The 22,290-nt window shown below is 42.2% G+C and overlaps 1 protein-coding gene across 2 annotated transcripts in view; it reads left to right on the top strand.

Annotated features, from left to right (window-relative positions):
- The first annotated feature begins 1,313 nt into the window (after positions 1-1,313).
- The window catches only part of GNG2 (G protein subunit gamma 2), a 54,428-nt gene continuing 33,451 nt past the window's right edge, over positions 1,314-22,290 (top strand). The window contains exon 1 of one of the 2 annotated variants that reach the window (XM_081327502.1): positions 1,314-1,507. The gene's annotated coding sequence lies outside the window, so the exon portion shown is untranslated. Of the gene's footprint in view, positions 1,508-8,078; positions 8,140-22,290 lie in introns of those variants that run through there. The other variant, XM_081327503.1, reaches the window with a different exon arrangement.

The following is a 22,290-nucleotide window of genomic DNA, read 5'->3' as shown; positions in this document are numbered from 1 at the left end:
GCTTCCCGATACTCCCATATTACACCTCTCCTCCGTGAGCTGCACTGGCTTCCAGTTGCCTTCCGAGTGAAATTCAAGGTGCTAGTGATGACATACAAAGCCCTGCATGGCATGGGTCCGGACTACCTACGGGAGCACCTACTGCCAGCGTCAACACCTCTCCGTCCTGTGCGCTCCCACAGAGAGGGCCTCCTCAGGGTGCCACCGGTCAGAGAATGCCGGCTGGTGGCCCCCAGGGGGAGAGCATTCTCAGTGGGTGCACCAACCCTTTGGAACTGCTTGCCTGCCGAAATCCGGATGGCCCCCGACCTTCGCACCTTCCGGCGTGACTTAAAAACCTACCTATTCCAGCAAGCCGGCCTGGCCTGATAGATTTTGGGGTTTCATTGGTTTACTATTGCTTTTACTGTATACTCACCTTGCTCTGTACACCGCCCTGAGTCCTTCAGGAGAAGGGCGGTATATAAAAACAAACAAATAAATAAATAAATAAATCCTTCTCATCTTTGCTACTACCTTGTCTTATTGGTATCTTATGATTATATTACTTCATTGTTTGTACCATATGTACACTGAGAGCTTATGCTTGTGTGTCCAATCACACTTGGCCAATAAACTATTCTATTGTATTCTGTTCTTTCTGCTCTATTCTGCATAGTCACATATGTGAGATGAGCAACTATGTGCATCAAATACATAAGCTGGCGGTTTGTGTCACGTATTCCTGAGTTGAACTAGCAGTTGAACTAGCTGGGTGCAAGCAGTGGTATTTCAATTTACAATTAGTCTGTAATATCACTTTCCCCCTAGATCGGCAGCAATAGAAGAGATGGGCACGGCCTGTTTTCTGAAGGGTGGGTGGGACAGAGGTTTCTAAGGTTTCTAAACTTCCTGTGTGTGGTGGTGGATGCCTGGAGAAATGTCACTTGCCACCACATACCCTGCAGGATTGGAGCATGTATAAACTCCAGCAAATATATATTTTAAAAAAAAAAAACAACCTCAAAGCTGTGATGTTCTGGTGCTGCTAAGAGCTTGGCTCAAGATAAGGACTGTAGAAAGATGTTGATGTTGCTCAAAAAATGAAAAGAGCGAAGGGGGGGGGCGGAAGCAAAGGATTTTTAAGAAGCAAAGGATTCGGGCAAAAAGAAAGACTTGGAGACAAGTTGGGCAAGCACAGGGGCTGCAACTTAAGAACCAAAAACATCCCCAGTAGCTAGAGGAGGAAGTGGTGGATGTTCCGTTTCCTGTACAACGAGGAGCTGATATCACACACAAGACTGGGTGGGACTTTATTTGCTGGCTAAGGCGCTGCTCGCTCTTTGGCTAGCTCGCTCCTCCGCTCCTTGACCATCAGCTGTTGCTCCTAAGCGCCGCACCCAGAGGAGGTCGCCTTCTTTCCACACCTCGCCTCTGGATCCAGGCAGCGAAGACTCGGAGGGAAGGATTTTTTTTTTCCCCCTCTCCTGCCCTGCGCGGACGGCTTCAGGAATCGCCTCTCCGCCAGGTAGATGAGCGAAGCCCCGGGGAGAAAGCGCTGATGTAGCCTTCTCCCACGCGGTGCGTCTTTGCCTCGGCTGCTCCAACGCGGAGCTCCGACGCGCCGCTTCATCGTTCCGCCCATCCCGGCTTCTTGCTCTTCCGCCCGAGGAGTCCGGGCGAAAAGTCGGAGGTGCGGGGGAAAAAGCAGGGATGGAGGGCAGATTCGGCTTGGCGTCGGATCGCTGGCTAGCAAATCGCCACGCGAGGGTGGAAATACCGAGGTGTTGCAACCCAGGAATTGGGAAATGAGGACCGACCGGTGCCCAGGCTTAGGAGGCTTGACGGATGAGCCTCCATCCCAGGCAGAGCAACCGCGAGACAAATGGATGAATGCTTTGCATTCACCCCAAGCGTTGCGCGCCGGGGTCTCTCTGGCTCGCATAGACAAGCGTGTATGAGTGGGAGTGAATGGCAACTCCTTGCAGATCGCTTTCTGCTGTAGCTGCACTAAAAATGTATTTAGTGCCACCCCAGGGTTGCATTGTCCGGTTTGTTCGGGCTGATTCGAAATAGGCGTGAATGCAACCCGGTCCATTGCGCTCGAGATGAGGGGGGGGGAGGGAGGAGGACTGAGGTTTTTTTTCCCTCTATTTCTCTTATGCATTTGTTCTCTGCAGCCCTCTTTGTTCAGATCAGGCATTGTTATATAACAACAGTAATAATAAGGATGAGGGTCTCTCTCTCTCTCTCTCTCTCTCTCTCTCTCTCTCTCTCTCTGTGTGTGTGTGTGTGTGTGTGTGTAGATGGAGAGATTTGATTCAGATTTAGATATATTTACTAGGATGGGGGAAAGAGAAATTCCACCCACCCTTAAAAATGTCTCGTGCTTGGTATATTGCCTGTGAAACTTATTTCTGCTTCTCTCCCTAGAGAAGCCAGCTGGGGTGGCAAAACGGGTGGTGGAAAGATGAAAAAAATGGTCAGTTGGCTCCTTCATTGGCAAATGTTTCTCCACCTTCTGGGGATTTGGGTTGCTGTTGAGATATTGGATGGCGGGAGAGCTGGGATGAATAGGAAATCCACCAGGGTGGGAAAATCTTATTTTGTTTGATTATATCAAAGTGTAAAATAACCAAATGGGTGTGAGGAAGGAAGGCTTTGTATTTATTTCTGGACCAGTGGGTAGGTAGTAGGTTTTTTAAGTGGATGTGTAGAATGAATTGAGCAGCCTGGCTGGTTTTCACTTGAAAGCCAATGGATCCGTGTTCCTCTTTATTCTTTTCCATTCATAAAGCAGGCATGGGTGCGCATCTTTGCTGAATTCTGAAATTGTGGAAATAAGGCTTAGGGGCGAAACTATTAACAAAAGGTCATGAAAGAAATTTCAGACTGGGAGAACAAAGGATGAATTTAGAAAACCCACTTGTTAATCTTTGTGGAATGGAAATTAGCTTCTTTCCTGCTTCTTGTTTCATTTGTTTTAAAAACCAGAGATTAGCTTCTCAACATATTTTCCTCTAAACCTGCTTTATTTTTCAAAATAACACTGAATAATGCAAGTGTCTTTTTTTTTCCTTGCGGGCAACTTCTTTTAAAAAAAGCATTTTTAGAAGAAGGAGACATGTGGCTCGAATCTGGAACTGCTTTTAATTCTGATTTCTTAAAAACCAACATGGTTTGTTGACAGAAGAGCCAGAAGTAACTATAGCAAAATAAGCATCTTTTTTCCCTCTTTTTTTCTGATGTTGAAACTCGGGAGGCCAAATGTGCAGTGCAATATCTGCTCAGAAATGTCCCACTGAGTTCAGGGAGGGCGGAGTGGTGTGAGATCTGATTTGCAAGGCAGCAACTCTGAGAAATAAACTGCAAGGAGAAAAAATGATTTACAAATCCATTTATTTTTTATGAAATATTCTCTGTGTCCTCTCTCCACTTTTAGCTTTTCTCACATTAATCATGCATTATGGTAACCCATAAAAGTTAATGGTGTTGAGCATCTGGCTCTATCAGTAACCACTGCACAAGGTACCTGTTGTTTCTTGTCCATAAGGGGAATCATTTATAATTCCTCCCCCCTCCCACAATATATATGTAAGTGATTTCTGCAGTGACATCAAATCCCCTGCTCGCTCTTGTGAGCAGTTATCAGCCTGCAAGCTTCCTGTTATCTTAAGAAAATAGCATCTGTAGTAGCTTCTCCTGGCCAACAGCCAAAGCAGACCCTGGTTTAAAAAATAAGATAAAATTGCAGTCCAGACAAAAGATCATCCGCTTTCCCCAGCTGCTTTTGTGGAGTGATTTGGGATCGAACTGGGCAGGCTTTCAAACTGCAGAACTTACCTCTATTTCTCTCGATTTGGTGCTGTAACAGAAGCGGCCACACCCACCTGTTCCTTTCATGTTAACAGGATTGTGTGGAATTCTCTGCATTTAATCAACTATTCTGCCCTAAGGGTCTTGACTGAATTACAGTGCAGTTTGTTTAAAGATAATGTAGAAAGCTACAACACTCGACTTTTGTTTTGAAGCAATTTGGCATTTCCTCAATGGGTGTGGTATAATAAAATCCCCTGCGATGGAGACCCGTCGTTGATAGACACCATTGTGGATCTTATTTGTGGACAAAGGCATTTGACGTTTTGTTTTTCCTTTCGTTTTGTTCTGTTGCTTTGTTTTGTTTTTGTTTAAAAGAAAGACATGGTAATTATTCCTAAAATGATAACTGATACATTGCTATCCTTCCTGAATCCTCCCATAATCTCACCACGGAGTATCTTGCAATATTTTAAAACAAGCTCACCCAATGAAATTGATTGTCCCGTTAGCTCAGAGCATGAGAACTGATTTGTGCAGTTCACTGTCCCTGGGTGGGGCAATAGCTGATAGTTGGCCAGCACTGTCATGCAAAAAAAAAATGATTAGGCCAATTCATAGAAATGAGCAGCTCTATCCCAGGCTGTCCAACGGAATCCCCACATTCAAAGTCAGTCTAATTCCCAAATGCATACAAAAAGGAAAGGCTTCTGGCTTTAACCATGCTTGTGGCTTTCCAGAGACATAAGGCTGACATACTTTTGAAACAGGATGGACTAAAGTGAGGAAGCTGGTGGTTCAACAGCTGTGTTTGCACTGTACTCCCTATTATGGCATCCTAGGTGTTCTCTGAGCTTGGCTGTTTGCTTACAGACATTTCATTACCTGACTCAGTAACGTCATCAGTGCTTTTGATCAGTAATGGTCACAGTGCTAATCACTAGCACTAGCACACTGATTAAGGTAAAAGGTAAAGGTTCCCCCGCACATGCGTGCTAGTCGTTTCCGACTCTAGGGGCCGGTGCTCATCTCCGTTTCAAAGCCGAAGAGCCAGCGCTTGTCCGAGGACGTCTCCGTGGTCATGTGGCCGGCATGACTAGATGCCAAAGGCGCACGGAACGCTGTTACCTTCCCACCGCAGTGGTCCCTATTTTTCTACTTGCATTTTTACGTGCTTTCGAACTGCTAGGTTGGCAGAAGCTGGGACGAGTAACAGGCGCTCACTCTGTTACGTGGCGCTCAGGATTCGACCCGCCAAACTGCCGACCTTCTGATCGACAAGCTCAGCATCTTAACCCACTGAGCCACCGCGTCCCTATAGCACACTGATTAGCCCTCTTGATATTACCTAAGTAATGAAACATCTACAAGCAAACAACCAAGATCATAAACCACCAAGGATGTCACAGTTCAACCCTGAGCTACAGATATTCTCTTCTATTGAAGCCCTTATTATATCCGAACTTTGTGTTCTCCAGGATTATTGAAAGAGAACTGTGGAAGGCTACATGTTCCACTCTATGGACTACATGATCCTTTGCATTAAACCAAACCCTAATGCTTGTTTTGTGTTTTCCCCGTGGCCTTTTCAAATAAGGTCTCGGAGGCCCTCATTTCAGGGAGCTATTTGTAATTTACTTCAGATGCACATCTTTTCAAGAGGAGGGCACATGGCTATATTTGCATAAACTGGGGGGACTTTTAGAGAGAAAAATCCAGTGTGCTTTCTGCTGAATGCTTTTGTCACTAGCAAATGGCAGGGCCCTCAGGTGTGAAGTAATAAACCCATGGCTAGAAGGATAGCAGATTGACAGACTGACATTTGATTACAGTTTTTCCATGCAAAAGGCTTGGTTCAGCTCTGGGCAAGATGATGATGATGATGATGATGATGATGATGATGATGATGATAATAATAATAATAATAATAATAATAATAATAATAATAATAATAATAATAATAATAATCCTTTCCATCTGAAACTTTGATGAGTTGTTTCCAGTAAGAAAGATGGTACTGAGCAAGATGGACAAAGAGTTTGGCCTGAGCAAAGGCAGTTCCTTATGTACTCCACAGGATTCATAATTAGAAGCAGATGGCGGGATATGTTCCTGTTTTTAGTTTCTGATTCAACAGATCACTATTTCTGTTCAATGTTTTGCATAGGGCTTTGTGCAAAATGCTTTATCAGCTTCATTAAAATTTCCCTGCCCAATGTTGTCACTCCTGTCTACTGTAGGGGAAGAGGAAGCCAAGTGATGGTGACTGGCTTAGACCAAGCCATAGCAGGCATGTAACATGAAGCCACCTCCTTCATTCTAAGTTCAGCTTCCTATTCATAATCATGCTCACTCACAGGCTGTTGATAATGCAATGGCTAGCCAGAGAGGACTTAGGATAGAAAGCTCATTCAGATGAAGATGTGAATTCAGATCAGTCATCTAGGCCAGCTTTCCCAACCTCTGTCCTCTAGTGCCAATGACTATTGTCCTTATCGGGACAGGGGGCATTCCTCTGTCCTGGTCCTATTAGACCTCTCAGCGGCTTTCGATACCATCGACCATGGTATCTTGCTGCGGCGTCTTGGGGGATTGGGAGTGGGAGGCACGGTTTTGCAGTGGTTCTCCTCCTATCTCCAGGGACGCTCGCAGTCGGTGTTGGCAGGAGGGCAGAGGTCGACCGCGAGGTCTCTCATTTGTGGAGTTCCTCAGGGGTCGGTCCTCTCGCCTCTCCTGTTCAACATCTATATGAAACCGCTGGGTGAGATCATTCGTGGTTTTGGAGTTGGGTATCATCAGTATGCTGATGATACCCAGCTTTTCTTTTCGACCCCAAACCACCCCAGTGATGCCCTCACCGTGATGTCCCGCTGCCTGGAGGCGGTTCGGGTCTGGATGGGGAGGAACAGACTTCAACTCAACCCCGACAAGACCGAGTGGCTTTGCATACCTTCATCCCGGGTTTATTCGGACATTCCACCTCTCGCTATGGGGGGCGAATTATTACCCCCCGTAGATAGGGCTCGCAACTTGGGAGTCCTCCTAGATTCACGGCTCACCCTGGAAGACCATATAGGAGCTGTGACTAGGGGGGCTTTCGCCCAGGTTCGCCTGGTGCGCCAGTTGCGGCCCTATCTAAGCCGGGATGATCTATGCACGGTCACTCACGCGCTCGTGACCTCTCGACTAGACTACTGCAACGCTCTCTACATGGGGCTGCCCTTGAGGACCACCCGGAAGCTCCAACTGGCACAGAATGCAGCCGCGAGAGTTGTGTTGGGAGTTTCCCGATACTCCCATGTCACACCTCTGCTCCGTGAGCTGCATTGGCTGCCGGTTGTCTTCCGGATGAGATTCAAGGTACTAGTTATGGTATTTAAAGCCCTACATGGCAGGGGGCCGGAGTACCTTAGGGAACACCTGCTGCCGGCGTCAACTTCCCTCCGCCCTGTGCGTTCCCACAGAGAGGGACTCCTCAGGGTGCCACCGGTCAGAGAATGTAGATTGGTAGCCCCCAGGGGGAGATCTTTCTCTGTGGGCGCCCCGGAGTTATGGAACCAGTTACCGGTTGAGCTCCGGACGGCGCCCGATCTTCGCTCCTTTCGCCGCGATCTGAAAACATACCTGTTCGAACAAGCCGGCCTGGCCTGAGGGTGGGATTGGTGGGGTTTTTTATTATCATTTTATTGGGGGTTTTATTAATGTATTTATTGTTTTTTATGGGCATGTATTTAATTACTTTTTAATTTTTGTAACTTTATGTTTTTTATTCTTGCCCTGTACACCGCCCTGAGTCCTTCGGGAGAAGGGCGGTATAGAAATATTAATAAATTAAATTAAATTAAATTAATTAAAATTATCATTGCTAACTCAGCAGGGTCATTATAGAGCAGTGTTTCTCAGCTTCAGCAACTTCAACTTCCAGAAGACTCACACTGACTGGGGAATTCTGGGTGTCCACATATCTTAAGGTTACTAAGATTGAGAAACACTGCTGTGAACTGTTCTGTGCAAGATAGGAGTTCTAATCTAGGGGATTACCTGGTAAAACAACGAAAAATTGCCTGCAACCTGCCAATTGGGTTAAATGATTTCAGCCAGTTTTCCTCTCTGGTTTGATATTTGGAAAGTGGGAACAAAGCCAGCTTTTGTGAAGGTCAGTGTGGGGGGGAAAAAAACCCCAGCTTGTTGCATACTGTGGTTCTGGACTAAGCCTTCCTGGTCCTCTTGCCCTTAGCCTCCCTGTGCATCACCTTGTGGCATATCAGAAGCCTAAGTAAGGTCCAGAAATGCAGCTATGACCAAGGAGAGTGACGAGCAGATGATAACGTGGAGCTGGCTAGGGTATGTAGAAGAGTCAGCTTGATATTAAAATAGAAAATTAATTTATCTCTTGAAATTAACCTGGTAATATTGGTCTATCTATATGGCACTCTACGTTTAGTTTGTTTCTAATGTATATTGCTCAGAAGGAAAATCTGAATATAATATAATAAGTTGGAAGGGACCTTGGAGGTCATCTAGTCCAACCCCCGCTCAGGCAGGAAACCCTATACCATTTCAGGCAAATGGCTGTCCAGTCTCCTCTTAAAAACTTCCAGTGTTGGAGCATTCACCACTTCTGGAGGCAGGTTGTTCCACTGGTTAATTGTTCTAACTGTCAGGAAGTTTCTCCTTAGTTCTAGGTTAGTTAGTTCTGAATATGCACAGGGGAAAGTCATAGGAGAAAGGAGATTTTTATTAGCGGGATCTCCTTTGTGGAATATTTTTCACAAAGAGCCATGGTTCTATATTGTAACCCTTCTAGTACTAGATGAAAGGACATTTAAAAAAAAGAAATCCCCGGTATTTTAGGAAACCAATTTCAAGTTACAGACCCCTGCTTCCTTGAGATTTTATTTTATTTATTTTTATTTTTTATTTTATTTTAATCCCATTTATATCCCGCCCTTCTCCGAAGACTCAGGGCGGCTTACAATCTAAAGCACAAATCAAATGTGCTTAGCAATAGCCTTCATTTTATGTATATGCCTGCTTATTAGGGCTTTCGCCCCCCCCACAAGCGGCATTATTACAAAGTCAGCTTATTGCCCCCAACAATCTGGGTCCTCATTTTACCTACCTCGGAAGGATGGAAGGCTGAAGTCAACCTTGAGTCTGGTGGGATGCGAACCTGCAATAATTGCAGGCAGCTGGTGTTACTTAAGGAGGCATTAGCCTACTGCTCCACCAAGGCTCCTTTATCATCTTGTCATTTTTATTCTGCTTATTATTGTTGCTGTTTTAATTGTTTTGTACAGTATTGGTTCATTTGTTTTGTTTTTTAATTTATTTATAAGATTTATGGACTACCTCGCTCTAAAAAGCTCTAAACGGTGTTGAATTTGCTAACACATTTCCCGGGGAGGAAATAAGGTTTTGGGGAAGTATAGAAATGTAAATATTCCAAATGTAAATACGTTCAGTCGCCTTAGCAGTGAGAGGGGCGACATAAATCTAATACAAACATACACGCATACATACACACATACATATACATATATCAAGTTTTTTTTAAAAAAAATGACCAGCTTTCAGAAGAAGAAAGTATTCAGATTTTGCAAACATTTTCCTCTTACGCTGTTCCAAAAATAATGCACTGAATGCTATGGCTACTTATTCAGAGGATGCATATAATTAGAGCTCTGTCTTATATAGCTACTTCATCGCAAAGCCGGGGAATTCGTGCCGTTGGTTCCCTGTGCCATTGTTCTCCATTAATTAAGCAACACTGAATTTGCTTGTTAAATAAAGGAAGACTTTCTCTTCGGATTGCTGCAAATAGGCAAAAGAGTGCTATTCAAATCAAACTGAAAGACCAAATTACGGATCATGGGATGTTTCTGGGTGGAGGGGGCAGGGGTTAATTTACTGGGCTGGCAGGAATTCAGCTGGAGTTCAATTTCTGTTGGAAAGTGATCCACTCGTGTTGCCTGCTACACAGCAACGATTCTTAAACGTGATAGGTGGTTTTCTTCTTTGTGGGCCACCATAGTTTTTGTTGATCTCACGGTTATCACAAGTAAAACTAGTGGGGGGGGGGGAAACAGAAGTCTCTTAGTATTTGTGTACAACTAAACTTCTGCTTTCTGATTCAGTTGCAAAGTTGCAAAACAAGAAAAAGGAATTTTAGATGGCTGTATACGTCCATTCTTCGGGATATATGTATACTGGCTGAGACCCTCCTAGGAATTAGTTTTGCATTCCTCTCATTTAATAGGTCAACAATTACTGTATCGAGATGCAGAATTAATTGTCTGTGGATGAAACAATCATTCCAGCAGCTCAAGGGCAAAAAAAAAAGCTTTCAGCATCTGCTTCTGGTTGTTTGTGTTCTGTTTGTGGGGAACACCAGGAAGTGCATTACAGAATCATTGCTGATTCTCAGTCACGAGTGCAGATAATTGGCATAGCCACTTTCCTTTTCGGGACTGGAGTGGGGGAAGGAATAACACACAGATTTTGTGTAGTAAGTGTGTTTATATATATACACAGAGAGAGAGAGAGAGAGAGAGACATACACACACACACACACACACACACACACACACACACACACACACACACACAAGTTTTGCACCTTTTCTCCAGAGGGTTCGCTCTGGAAAGGAAGTCTCTGTTTGCAATCTCAGCGGACTCTGGCCATTATTTATAATTGTGTTGGGTCTGCCTTTCTAAAGGCGGAATGCACCTGGGTCTCTGGAGAGATTGGGTGAAGATTTCTGCTGCACATTACTCTTATGGCTACTTCCTTGGGGGGGAAACAGAGCACTCTAGATTAATAACTTTCTGCTCTAATTTGATATCAGATTCTCCTCTCTCCTCTTCAGCTATTTCTTAAGGGTCTAAGAAGTATATTTCATTTGTATATATGTATATGTTTCATGATTGTATTGCCTCCAAGCAAAGCAATTAGAACACATAATGACCCAAGCTGAGAAATTCTGCTTTGTTTTGTCGCAAAAATGTATGCTTCATGTTCAAAATGTCACTAGAGTCATTTTCCAGCTGATGCATTGCCTGGTGATCCAGAAAAAGCAGGTTTGGGCATCTTCTAAGCCAGGGGCCAGTGTGGCATCTGTTTTCTAATTTTGTGGTCTTTGGATTTTTTCAGATCTTAGTGCTGAAATTTAGATATGCATTTATTCTATCTATCTATCTATCGATCGATCGATTGATCGATCTATCGATCTATCGATCTATATCTATCTAGATATATATAAAGCAATTTAAAGTAAGTTAACATGCATTTGAACAATAACTGAAAATAATATATATGTCAAATCTTTTTTATAGTCATAGACAATATAAAATATCACATTTCAAAAAGGAAAGAAAAAAGGAAATAATGAACTAAATTTAGATTTAGCCCTCAAGAGCCACTGGCAAAGAGGTCAAAATCAATGTCTGTCTATCTGTCTATCTATCTATCTATCTATCTATCTATCTATCTATCTATCTATCTATCTATCTATCATCTATCTATCATCTAGCTGAGGACTGCTCCCGACCTCCGATCATTCCGCCGGGGCCTGAAGACCTGGCTCTTCGAGCTCTCGGGCCCAGACTGAGGAGAAATTTTAATTTGGGGTTCTTTTTAATCGACTACAGGGTCAATTTAATATTTTTTAATTTGGTTCTTAATTTTTGTATTTTGGATTTTTAATTCCCTGTAAACCGCCCTGAGTCCTCAGGGAATAGGGCGGTATATAAATATAACTAAATAAATAAATAAATAAATCTATCTATCAAATTTCTATATTACTTGCATGCCTCACATAAAACAGTAAAATGATATAAAAGCTATCGCTAAAACAGGTTAAAAACAAAATTAAAAGGGACAAATCCAAACTTAAAAAGCAGAGGGAACATCTTTGGCCCACCAGTTATCCCCAGGGCTGCAAACCACTCTTGGCCCCCAGGCCAGTTGGCAGAGCCAGGTCTTAACCCTGTTCGGCAAGGCCAGGGAGAGGGAGGGGTCTGCCTTGCTTCTGAGGGCAAGCTGTTCCATAAGGCAGAGACAACAGCTGCGAAGGATCACTTCCTAGACCCTGCCAGTTCCTAGACTCTGCCTACCCAAGTGGGGCTGATCAATGAAATCAGAAAGAAGTGGTTTTTCAGATTATGGTCAACTATTACTAGAATTACAAAAAGGGCTGTTAAAAATCTTGGGGAAAAGTTGAGATGGGAAAAAAAGAGATTTGGTTAGAGATCAATCCCTATGAAAGCACCTTAATGTTAAATTAAAGATCAAGAATATTAGAATATTGAGCAAGAGAAAAGAATATAAAGTTGGCTTGTTGGAACAGGGCTAAAATAAGAAATTTTTCCATAAATTTCTGGAAATCCTTTTAAGGACTTTTTGTTGACAGATGTTAATCACCTTTGGACTTATGGTGATCTGAAGATCGCATTCAGGAAGGAGAGCCAGCTGCACTGTCCCTTGACCTACCTATCCATTATGGAAGTCATGGGGCACTGTTCTGGAAGCAGTCACCATTCTGGGGCAGCTGCAATTCATTGCATTCACTCCCCAAATGGTGTCCGCTTCTGGGACAGTACTGCGTGGCCTCCAGGTAGGAAATCCATATGGAAAGGTAAGTGACCGAGCCATGACGGGGTGGGGAGGAAGATGTGGGATCCAGCTAGGTGGCAAAGCACCCCCAAACCTATAGGTACCCAGCAGAATGAGATGAGGGGAAGATAGGTGGTGTGCCCACTGCAGTATCCGTGCCATCAGTTGTAAAACCAGGCGGATTGCCACGTGCCCAAATTTTGTTCACGCAGGCTCTGTAATTTGGAGCAGGGGTTCTAAGTCTCTGTAATTTTGAATGATCACTGAACAAATAGTTGTAAGTTAGTCTACCTTTGTTAAATATGTTAATGCATGTTCAAAAGCAACAAGAAATTTTATTGCAACACACTGTGATCATGCCTGCTTTGATCTCCTTACACATATACATACATATACACACAAACATCCTGCAGATGCTGATGCATGTTCAAAGATTTTAGTGAGCACAATAAAGTTGTTACCTAAGGTCTGAAACTGACAAGACCCCAGAATGCAAAGGAAAAACAAAATACCTTCCCCAGGTGGAGAAATCCAGCATGGCCCTACCTATTTTGCCCCATTCTCCTACTGCACTCCATCCATGGCAGTTTTTGCCTCCTTGCCAATTAAATCTGATATCCAGTCATAAAGCTCTGAGCTGGAAGGAGAGCAGTTAAGGAACATAGGGCAGTGATCGTTGGTGAGGCAAGGAGTTCTACGTAGGTAACAAATAACTATTTGTCCCTCCCCAGATCAGAATAAAGTTGTAACTTCATGAAAAGTCTTGTGGCTTTCTGAGTACAAATAATACAAATAAGGAAGAATCCACTATGTTGGATTACGAGCATTTTTGATACAGTATTGTAAAACATTGCTCAGGCTTAAAATTGCTCTAAAGCTTTGTCTTTCTTACTATGGGCTCCCAATTTCCTTAATTTAGAATCTAGTTTTTCTTGACACATTAACCAAGTTTACTTTCCCCAGTTTTCCTCTCCCAGTTAGATGAGGCTGAGTTAGCTCATGTGACTTATTATGCTTTCCTATGCTTGTTCCTGAGAAGACATCTCTTCACGTTCCACGTGGTATTTAAAAATATTGCTACTTCATACATTGCAAGATGATGCCGCCTATGTAAACAGTTTACAAAATTTTATTAAGTTTGCCTACTTTTATTCCATAATCCAAAGGCAGCTGCTCCGATGTTGACTCCGCCTGCTGTCCCCACCCCATTCATCACTGAGAGGATTATTCTGAAGAAGCCTCCAAAGATTACAACTATTACTATGGTATACAATCTATGGGAGTGTGATTTTTACAGAATGGTGTCCATATTATGCTACGATATTTGGATATTTTTAAAAAATAATTTTACAGCTTGAAAATACGTTTGAGGCATTTCTTCTTCAAGAAACAAATAAATAAAAATGAGTCATTAAAAGAGCCCACAAGAAATCCACCCACTTGACTTGTGCTGTTGCCATAGTAATTTGGCTCAGCCATGCAAAATAGTCTCCAGAGTTCTTAAAAAGGGGGGGGGGAATCCCACCCTCTGGTCTGATTGACACAATGGCTCTCTTTTTTCAATTCTGTGTAGAGTCTTCACCACGCATGAAAAGTTGTGCTAAACTGTTTCTCTAGGGAGTACCACTGAAATATGTTGTTTTTAATACTACAATATTTACTGTTGCTATTATTCTTAGCATTGCTATCAATGCATTTGGGGATTAAGGATCACCAAAGCAGAAAAATATCACATTAAAATACAATAAAAGGGCTCAGTCATCAGCAAATCAGTTAAACAATTCAAAGTAAAAAGAAAATATCCAATTGTAGAAAACAGATGGCTCAGGTCACTTTACTACATCCATCCAGAATCTGGGAGTTTTGAAATCTGTCGGAAGTGTGTGTCTCCCACAGGTTACAGCCAAAACACCTTATTGGGAATGGTTAATCTAGCACAATTTGTCCTGTGTGTCTCCAGTACGATTTTGCTGAGAGGAAGCAGTCATGTGAAAGAAGGATGACATAAGAATACCAAGGATATTTTTTTAGTTCTGACGGAGAATGCAGTGATATAGTCCTGGGATGTAGTTCCAGAAGCCATGGGATTTTTTCAGATGTCCTCTTCTGATTATAAGGAAAGAGACATCATTTGGAGAGCCATATAAATTATAGCACCCTCTCTGAGTCTCTATGCTTGGGCAGTTATTTTATGTCATTATCTGATGTAAAGAAAACAATGAGGAACATGAGGAAGTAAGAGAAATGCTAAAGTGGATTTGCATTCCTTTTGATCCCCAAGCCCAACTCCAAAGCACTCCTTAAACCAACTATGGATCAGCTTTCTCTGCTTAGTTTCAACTTGAGGATTTTTTTTAGAAAAAAATATTGAAGTGAAAATTGAAATAACAAGAGGAGAACAAATTTAAAAAATCTTTCTTTTCCATCCTATTAGAACATAGGATTTGGGATTTATTAGTAGGCCTCAACATTAGAGGAAGGATTGCTTTATAAAGCTCCAATCCTATAAACTTCTTGAAAGTCCTATTATGACGCATTTAGCTCTGAATAAATTGTGATGGGATTCCAACCCTTGGAAAAACTTGTCAGGCCAGACCCATGTTAAGGAAAAGGGGATCCACATTTCCACAAAGGATTCCCCACTTTTGCTGAGAGATACGTTGTGGAAAGGGTTTATGTTCCCTATGGATCATAATAGTTTGTATATAGGTAGCAATTATAAAAAGGAATATATATTAGAACAAAAGCCAACAATGGTGTTGGATACATTTTTCCAAGCAAAATGGGGTGATAGATGTAATAGTGACTCAGGCTTGTTTGAAATGGGCATGTGTAAGGTGCCTTGGAAGCCCATTCCAGAAAGTGTCCTCCAATTTCATACATCCCATTAAAGATTATACTTCACCAACTGTGATTTTGAGATGTTTCCCTGTAATCATTTTCACAGTTCGTTTTTCTTAAACAACATGCCAAAAGGAACAATTCAGTGCCTGCCCCTTGTAGAAGGAGGTGAAAAAAGACTGAACTTGAAACCGCAAGGAGCCTAGTCTTACCAAAGATTAAAGATAGTACCAATAGAAGAGAATATTTGTAGCTTTCTGAGCTTGGTTGTTTTCTTGCAGACATCTGCAAGAGAAACTGAGCAAAGATGATTGGAAAAAGCAAAAAAACCCCCAGATCTCTGTGTTTCTAAAAATGTATATTGCATGAACCGATAGATCAGGGCTTTTCAACCTTTTCACCCGTTGTACCACTTTTAGGATAGGGCAACATCCGAGTACCACCAGTCGCCTAGCAAGGTGTCAAAAACTTGATGACCAAAAAAAAAAAGGAAAAAAGTGATGAGGTACAGGTAGTCCTCGACTTACAACAGTTCGCTTAGTGACTGTTCGAAATTACAATGGCACTGGAAAAAGTGCCCCCCAAGCCACAGCCGAGCAAGACATCTGCCTGCCTGCCCGGCGGTGTTCTTCCTCCTGTCCAAGGTTTTCATTGCTGTGAGCATTTCTGTTGAGGATTGGCAGCAGGGGTGGGGTGGGGGGTGGTGTTTGGGTTTTATTTCCCCCATCTGCTGGGTGGTTGCAGCAGGTTTTGGTCACTTCACATGACCCTGGGACATTATGACCGTCATAAATATGAATCAGTTGCCAAGCATCTGAATGTAAATCACAAGACCCTGGAGACGCTGCAACATTCCAGCTGATCGGTGCTTCTGGGCTCAGCAGAAGCACCAGGATCAGCGTCGAGCTCCAGCTGGAGCCCGACGCTGATCCTGGCACTTCCGCTCAGCTCTGACAGCCCTGACTGCCATCTCTCGCTCAGGCTTGTGCAGTGCTGCCACCGGTTCAGCTCATTCCCCTCCCCCGCTACCACTTTTCTAGGATGGTCACGTACCACCTGCCAGGTGCCAATGTACCACAGGTGGTACCTGTACCACTGGTTGAAAAGCCCTGCAATAGATAACACAAGTCCAGTTCATTTACCCTGTGTTTGATGATGACGATGATGTGTCATCGTGGCTGACTTTTAATGACCACATAGATTTTCACCATGATTATCTTGTCTATGATTTAACCTGCTCTTCAGCATTTTCAACAATGTACTCGTCACAACTGTAACTGAATCCATCTACCTTGCTGCTAGTCATCCTCTTCTGCTTCCTTCCAACAGTCCCAGCATAAGAGTATTCTCCAGAGAGCTAGGTCCTTACATAATGTGTACAAAGTAAGATCATTTGAGCCTGTCATTTGTGCCTTGAGTGAGAACTCTACTAAATCATATCCATGAACTTGTTTGGAAACAGCCTTTGCTGGAGAGGATGATGGGAGATACCAGAATAACGAAAGCCATAACAATTCTTGTAATTAGAACCAGGAATTGAAGCCATCACCATTGCTAAATATTTTTTTTCCTCAGATTTTCCCCCTCAAGTTTTGTTCCCCATGGAAATAGGTTTCAGTGCATATTTTCCAAATGTATTATCTCAGCATCCTGCTGTTGGATATATGGTCCACATTAAGCCATGGGATTTTACAGGCTTGGGAAACAGGAAATTAGGCATAATAGGAAAACTTATTCTGGGAAATTTTAGATGTGCTTGTTCTGCTCTCTGATGATATGAGCCAGCGGTGTGCTGCAACTACCAAAAAAGCCAATGCAGTCCTAGGCTCCATCAACAGAGGGATAGCATCAAGATCATGAGAAGTGATGGTAATGCTCTATACTGATACTGTGATGCTGTGTCCAGATCTGATACAAAAAAATGCTGAGATGCTAGAATGATTGCAGAGAAGAACAAAAAAAAAGATGATGGGTTCTAGATGAACAGTTAAGGAAATTAGATATATCTAGCCTAACAAAGTGAAGGATTAGGGCAGGGGTAGGCAACCTTGGCTCTTTTATGACTTGTGGATTTCAACTCCCAGAATTCCTGAGCCAGCATGGTTCAGCTTGGAAACCTCTCCCTTTCCCCTCAGCATGGCTGGCTCAGGAATTCTGGGAGTTGAAGTCCACGAGTCATAAAAGAGCCAAGGTGGCCTACCCCTGGATTAGCGGGTGACATGATAGCTATCTTCCAGTACTTGAGGGGCTGTCACAGGGAGGAAAGGTTGACTTATTGTTCAAAGCAATTGAGGGCAGGACAAGAAGCAATGGGTGGAAACTCATTAAAGACAGAATCAATTTGGAACTAATTTCCTGATGGTAAGAACTATCTGTGGAAAAACCTTGCCTCCCAGAGTTTAGGTGCTCCATCACTGGAGGCCTTCAAGAAAAGATTGCACAACCATTTGTCCAGGATTCAATAAGGTCTCCTGCCTTGGGTAAGAGGTTTGAGTAGAAGATCTCCAGGGTCCCTTTCAACCTTAGGATTCTAAAAAAAAGTTTTGGGCCCCAGTGCAATTGGAAGGCTCCCTGCATCAAGATCTTTGAAATGAGAAACAGCCTTGATTTAGCACATTCTCCCAAGATCAAGTAGAGAAGGACAGATTTGAAGGGAAGTGACACAATTATGGTGGATAAGAACACACATCCAGTCAAGGTGGAACAGAGGGGGAAGGTTGGCAGTATTCACTGAACATCCATTGTTGAGAAACATGTCTTCATATTCCACTGAGGATGTTTCAAAGGCATGTAGTCTATCACTGGCAATTCTGATCCAGTGTGGCTTCTTTTAAAAAAAAATCTTCTGTATCCTGCTAGTTATTGGCTAAGCAACACTATCTGAAAATACAAATTTGGGGAGAAAATGGAATTGCCCACCACTACTTCCTGTAAATATTAGATCCATTTCTTACTAATAGGACTTCTCTATTGTCTCTGATTGTAGAGTTCACCAGATGCGTCATTTGAGATTGAACCAGAGATCTTTTATATGTAAAGCATATTTTTCACCACTGGACTTAGGAAACAATCCTTATTAAGTAAGAAAACTGATTTGCCAGGGATAGAAGTACTGTAAATTTGAACCAAGTACTAGCTAAGACCTGTGTTAACAATGCAGGTCTTCAGATGCCCAAACACCCAGTTGATCATGCAAGATTTTGCACAGCCCTCAAAATCACTTGACAAAATGTTTTCTCACATCAAATCTTATAACCTGGTGGGTTTTTTTGTTTAGATTTCACAGCTAGGACCCAGAAGTAATTGTTTACCCTTATGCTAAACAAGAAACGGTTTGCTTCAATCTACAAGTGCCAATCTGCCAATCTGGCTCTTTGGTATTGCAGGAAGAGGCGTTCGTCAAATTCTGTTGGAGAAAGAAGCAAACACCAATGATTTCCCTCTAGTTCCCTTGGCTAGCAGGTTCAAACAGCAAATTCTGTAGTTGAGCTGGAGCCTAGCATGAAGCATGGTGCAGGGAAGCAGCTGTGAGGGCTGTGCCCACAGCTGCCACTTCCACATTGCCATATTGTTGTAATGCCACTTCCTCCCATTGTGCTCTGTTCCTAGTTTGTCTGCTTAGCTGGTATCTATGGAGGAGCCAGACACCTGCTCTCTACAATTGTACACACTCTATTGTGGTAGTCTGTGTATTGGGGGAAGGGCTGTGCCTTGAAGGAAGTTGGTTCTCAGCTGCTAGCTGAACCATCTGCCTTAAGTTGATGCATATGTGTCCCATGGAAAAGTAGGGGTGCTTTCTTTGTTAAAGCACAAATAATATCAAGTACCTACTTTCAAGTACCTATTTTCTACTCTTTAAGAGAAGACTGCCTTAAGTTGAGCTTGTCGATCAGAAGGTCAGCAGTTTGCCGGGTCGAATCCCAAGTGCCGTGTAACAGAGTGAGCGCCTGTTACTCGTCCCAGCTTCTGCCAACCTAGCAGTTCGAAAGCACATAAAAATGCAAGTAGAAAAATAGGGACCACTCTGGTGGGAAGGTAACAGCCTTCCGTGCGCCTTTGGCGTCTAGTCATGCCAGCCACATGACCACGGAGACGTCCTCGGACAAGCGCTGGCTCTTCAGCTTTGAAACAGAGATGAGCACCGGCCCCTAGAGTCGGAAATGACTAGCACACATGTGCGGGGGAACCTTTACCTTTACCTTAAGAGAAGACTGCCTTAAGTTGAGCTTAACTTTGATTTTGTAGAAATATTCATACAGTTTTCTAGCAACAATGTGGTAGTGGTCTGCCACTGCCTTCTTCCAGACATTTTTAAAATTTATTTCCCACTTTAGCCTACACCTTTGACAGGTCCAGCCATGCTTAGTTTTACAGGCCGAGTGCTGTGTCTTTGGACATGACTATAGGGCTTGCCTTGCCCTTTTGAAATTTCCCTTTCCAGCTTTCTATCCTTTGCCCAAATTTAAGAATATAGCTACTCATTGGGCATATCTGCCATGCTTTACTTGTTTTTCTCTCTTTATTTCTCTTTCATCAGGACACAACCAGATCAGATATACTGAGTTTTATGTCAAGAAACTTGATAGAAGAATTAGTGTTACCGGTCATTAAAATAGAGGAGGGGAAAAAATGCTGGATAGCATGTTATATTCAGAGACCTTGTTTTAGCATTTGCAAAAATCAGTTTTTAGGTAAAACCATATTCTTCGCAAATGTTAAATTCAGTTGGCTACCACAGATTGCCCCTGTTACTAACTTACCTAATTTCTTAGATTTACTCTAAAGAATTATGTTGTAATTCTTTTTACATCTTTTTAGATCTGAGACAACCAAAACTCAAAGGGTTAAGCTCCAAGGGATGGAGTTTCAAAAATATTATTCCTGCTCAACTGTCTTCTTAGAGGTAGGGCAACTATATCTGGGCGGAAGAAATCCAGACATTCAAAAGTTGGGGGCAAGGTTTTATGATTTTTAGTATCTCTTTTCTATCATTTAGCAGAATGTCTGCAAGTTGGAAATCCATATCAACACACCTGTCATGGGGGGGGGGATTTTCCAAAAATAGCAAATGTTTATCATACAGTTCTGTTGCCAGATTGGATCCAAAAACAGAGAGCAGTAACACTGTTGCATTCGGTCCATATCCTCTGCAAAGCTTTTATTGAAAGATCAGTCATGTTTCATTCTATATTATATTATATTTTGACTAATGGGAGAAGATACTTGTTTTGTGAATGGACAGTTTCTGCTTGAAACAATCTACACATGTAAGGTCCCAGTTGTCTAGGACAGAGTCTTCTGTTTCTGCTTGAATTTAGAATCAACCAAAGAAGCAGACAAGAAAAAAAGTTCCCAAATAACAAATGGAAGTACTTTTTTCACATCATGCTAGGAGTACTGGAAGACACTAATTGCTGATATCTATTTCAATCTGGCTTTCTGCCTGAGCATGTAATAGAAGCCCTTTTGATTTCATGACTTGATGACTTGCAAATGGAATGGAAAGTTCGACAAAATAACTTGCTGGATCTCTCAGCAATTTTGAATTAAGATATTCCTTGGACTAATGTTCTGGTGTGGATCTGACTTGCACTGGCTTTATTGCTACCTGGATATTTAGAATTTAGAAAGTATTTCTGTGCTACAAGACAGTCGCCTCCCACTCAGAAGGTTGAGAGTTCAATCCTAGGCAGCGACAGATGTTTCGACAGATGTTTCTCTATCAGGGCACAAAGAGAAAAATATCTGCTGTGAACTTCACATAGGCATCAGGAAAGGCATTCAGACAGTAAATGCTCAGCTTCATTCAGTCTCCCAGGCTCCACCCCAAATAAAGGGATTACAGGGTCATAAAAAGAAGAAAAATATGTATGCTTCTAATTATATGGCTGTCCAAATAAAAATACTGCAAGTTTAGGCATTTTATACCAAATATAAAAACCAAGATGAAAGTATCTGCCTTGAAGCAAAATAAACAGCAGCTGAGAACTAGAATTCTTTTCCAATAAAACATCTAGTATTGTTGGCTTCACTGATGGTTGTTTTGAGCAGGAGGCGTAGCATATTTCTTCAAGTACAGATGGAGGTTTCCATCCAGAATACTATATTAAAGTAGTATCCATTTGCAAATGATACAATCTCTACTTTTTTCTTTTTTATATTCTAATCCCAAAGAAGCAGTAGAGTGCCAACTCATTCAGAATGCTTTTCAGATGAGATACTTTCCTTGTGATTGATTGCCTCGCCTACTCTGAAGTCTGTCAACAGGCCCATCATATTGTTTTGGATTGAACATTCCTGAAAAAGATGTTTTTAATGAGCAATATTCTGGGATTGGTGGGTTGGGATTAATCATGCTTAGTTAAATTTTATTAAAATCATTGGACCTTAGGGTCTCCTTTTTGTAAGAATATGATTACCCAGATTACAACTGACTAATAAACATCAAAATATAAAATGATCTGATTGATCAGAACTAAATGAAGTTTTGCTATGGAAGTGTAGAACTATTCAGGAAAAAAAACCCCTATCTGTAAGCAAATGTTTGGTTTGTTACAGAGTTGATGCTTTTCTCATGATTAGCCTAAATTCTGTTTTGCTATTGTTAATGGCCTTTGCTAATTTCAAAATGTTGGAAATGTGGAGCATTGTTTTAGTTCTTGGAAGTATCCAAATGAGAAAATCAAACGTGGTCTCTAAAGATTTATATTCACTCAGTACAGATTTCCTGAAAGACATTCTGTACATCTACTGGAATATTTTTACATAAATTGATAAACTATATCTATATAGGTTAACTTTACTGATTTTTCACAGCAAATGTATATGTAGCTATTTCCTTTAATTTTTTTCAGCATATTTTCCTTTCTCCATTTTGCCATAGTAAAATTCCCTGTTCTTGGCTTCATTCTCTCTGTAATCTTTCTAATGTGTTGAATTATAGGATTGCCAAGGCCAAATGTTCTCAATGCTAATTTCAAAGATTAGGAAAGATTTTGTGTCTTCTGAGCTTTAGGAAAGTTGGGCTGGAACAAGAAGCC

Source organism: Vipera berus (genome assembly GCF_964194415.1).
Source record: "Vipera berus genome assembly, chromosome: 1".
Taxonomy (NCBI): domain Eukaryota; kingdom Metazoa; phylum Chordata; class Lepidosauria; order Squamata; family Viperidae; genus Vipera; species Vipera berus.
Note: the sequence above shows the minus strand (reverse complement) of the source record. Positions and strands in the feature narration are given on the sequence as shown.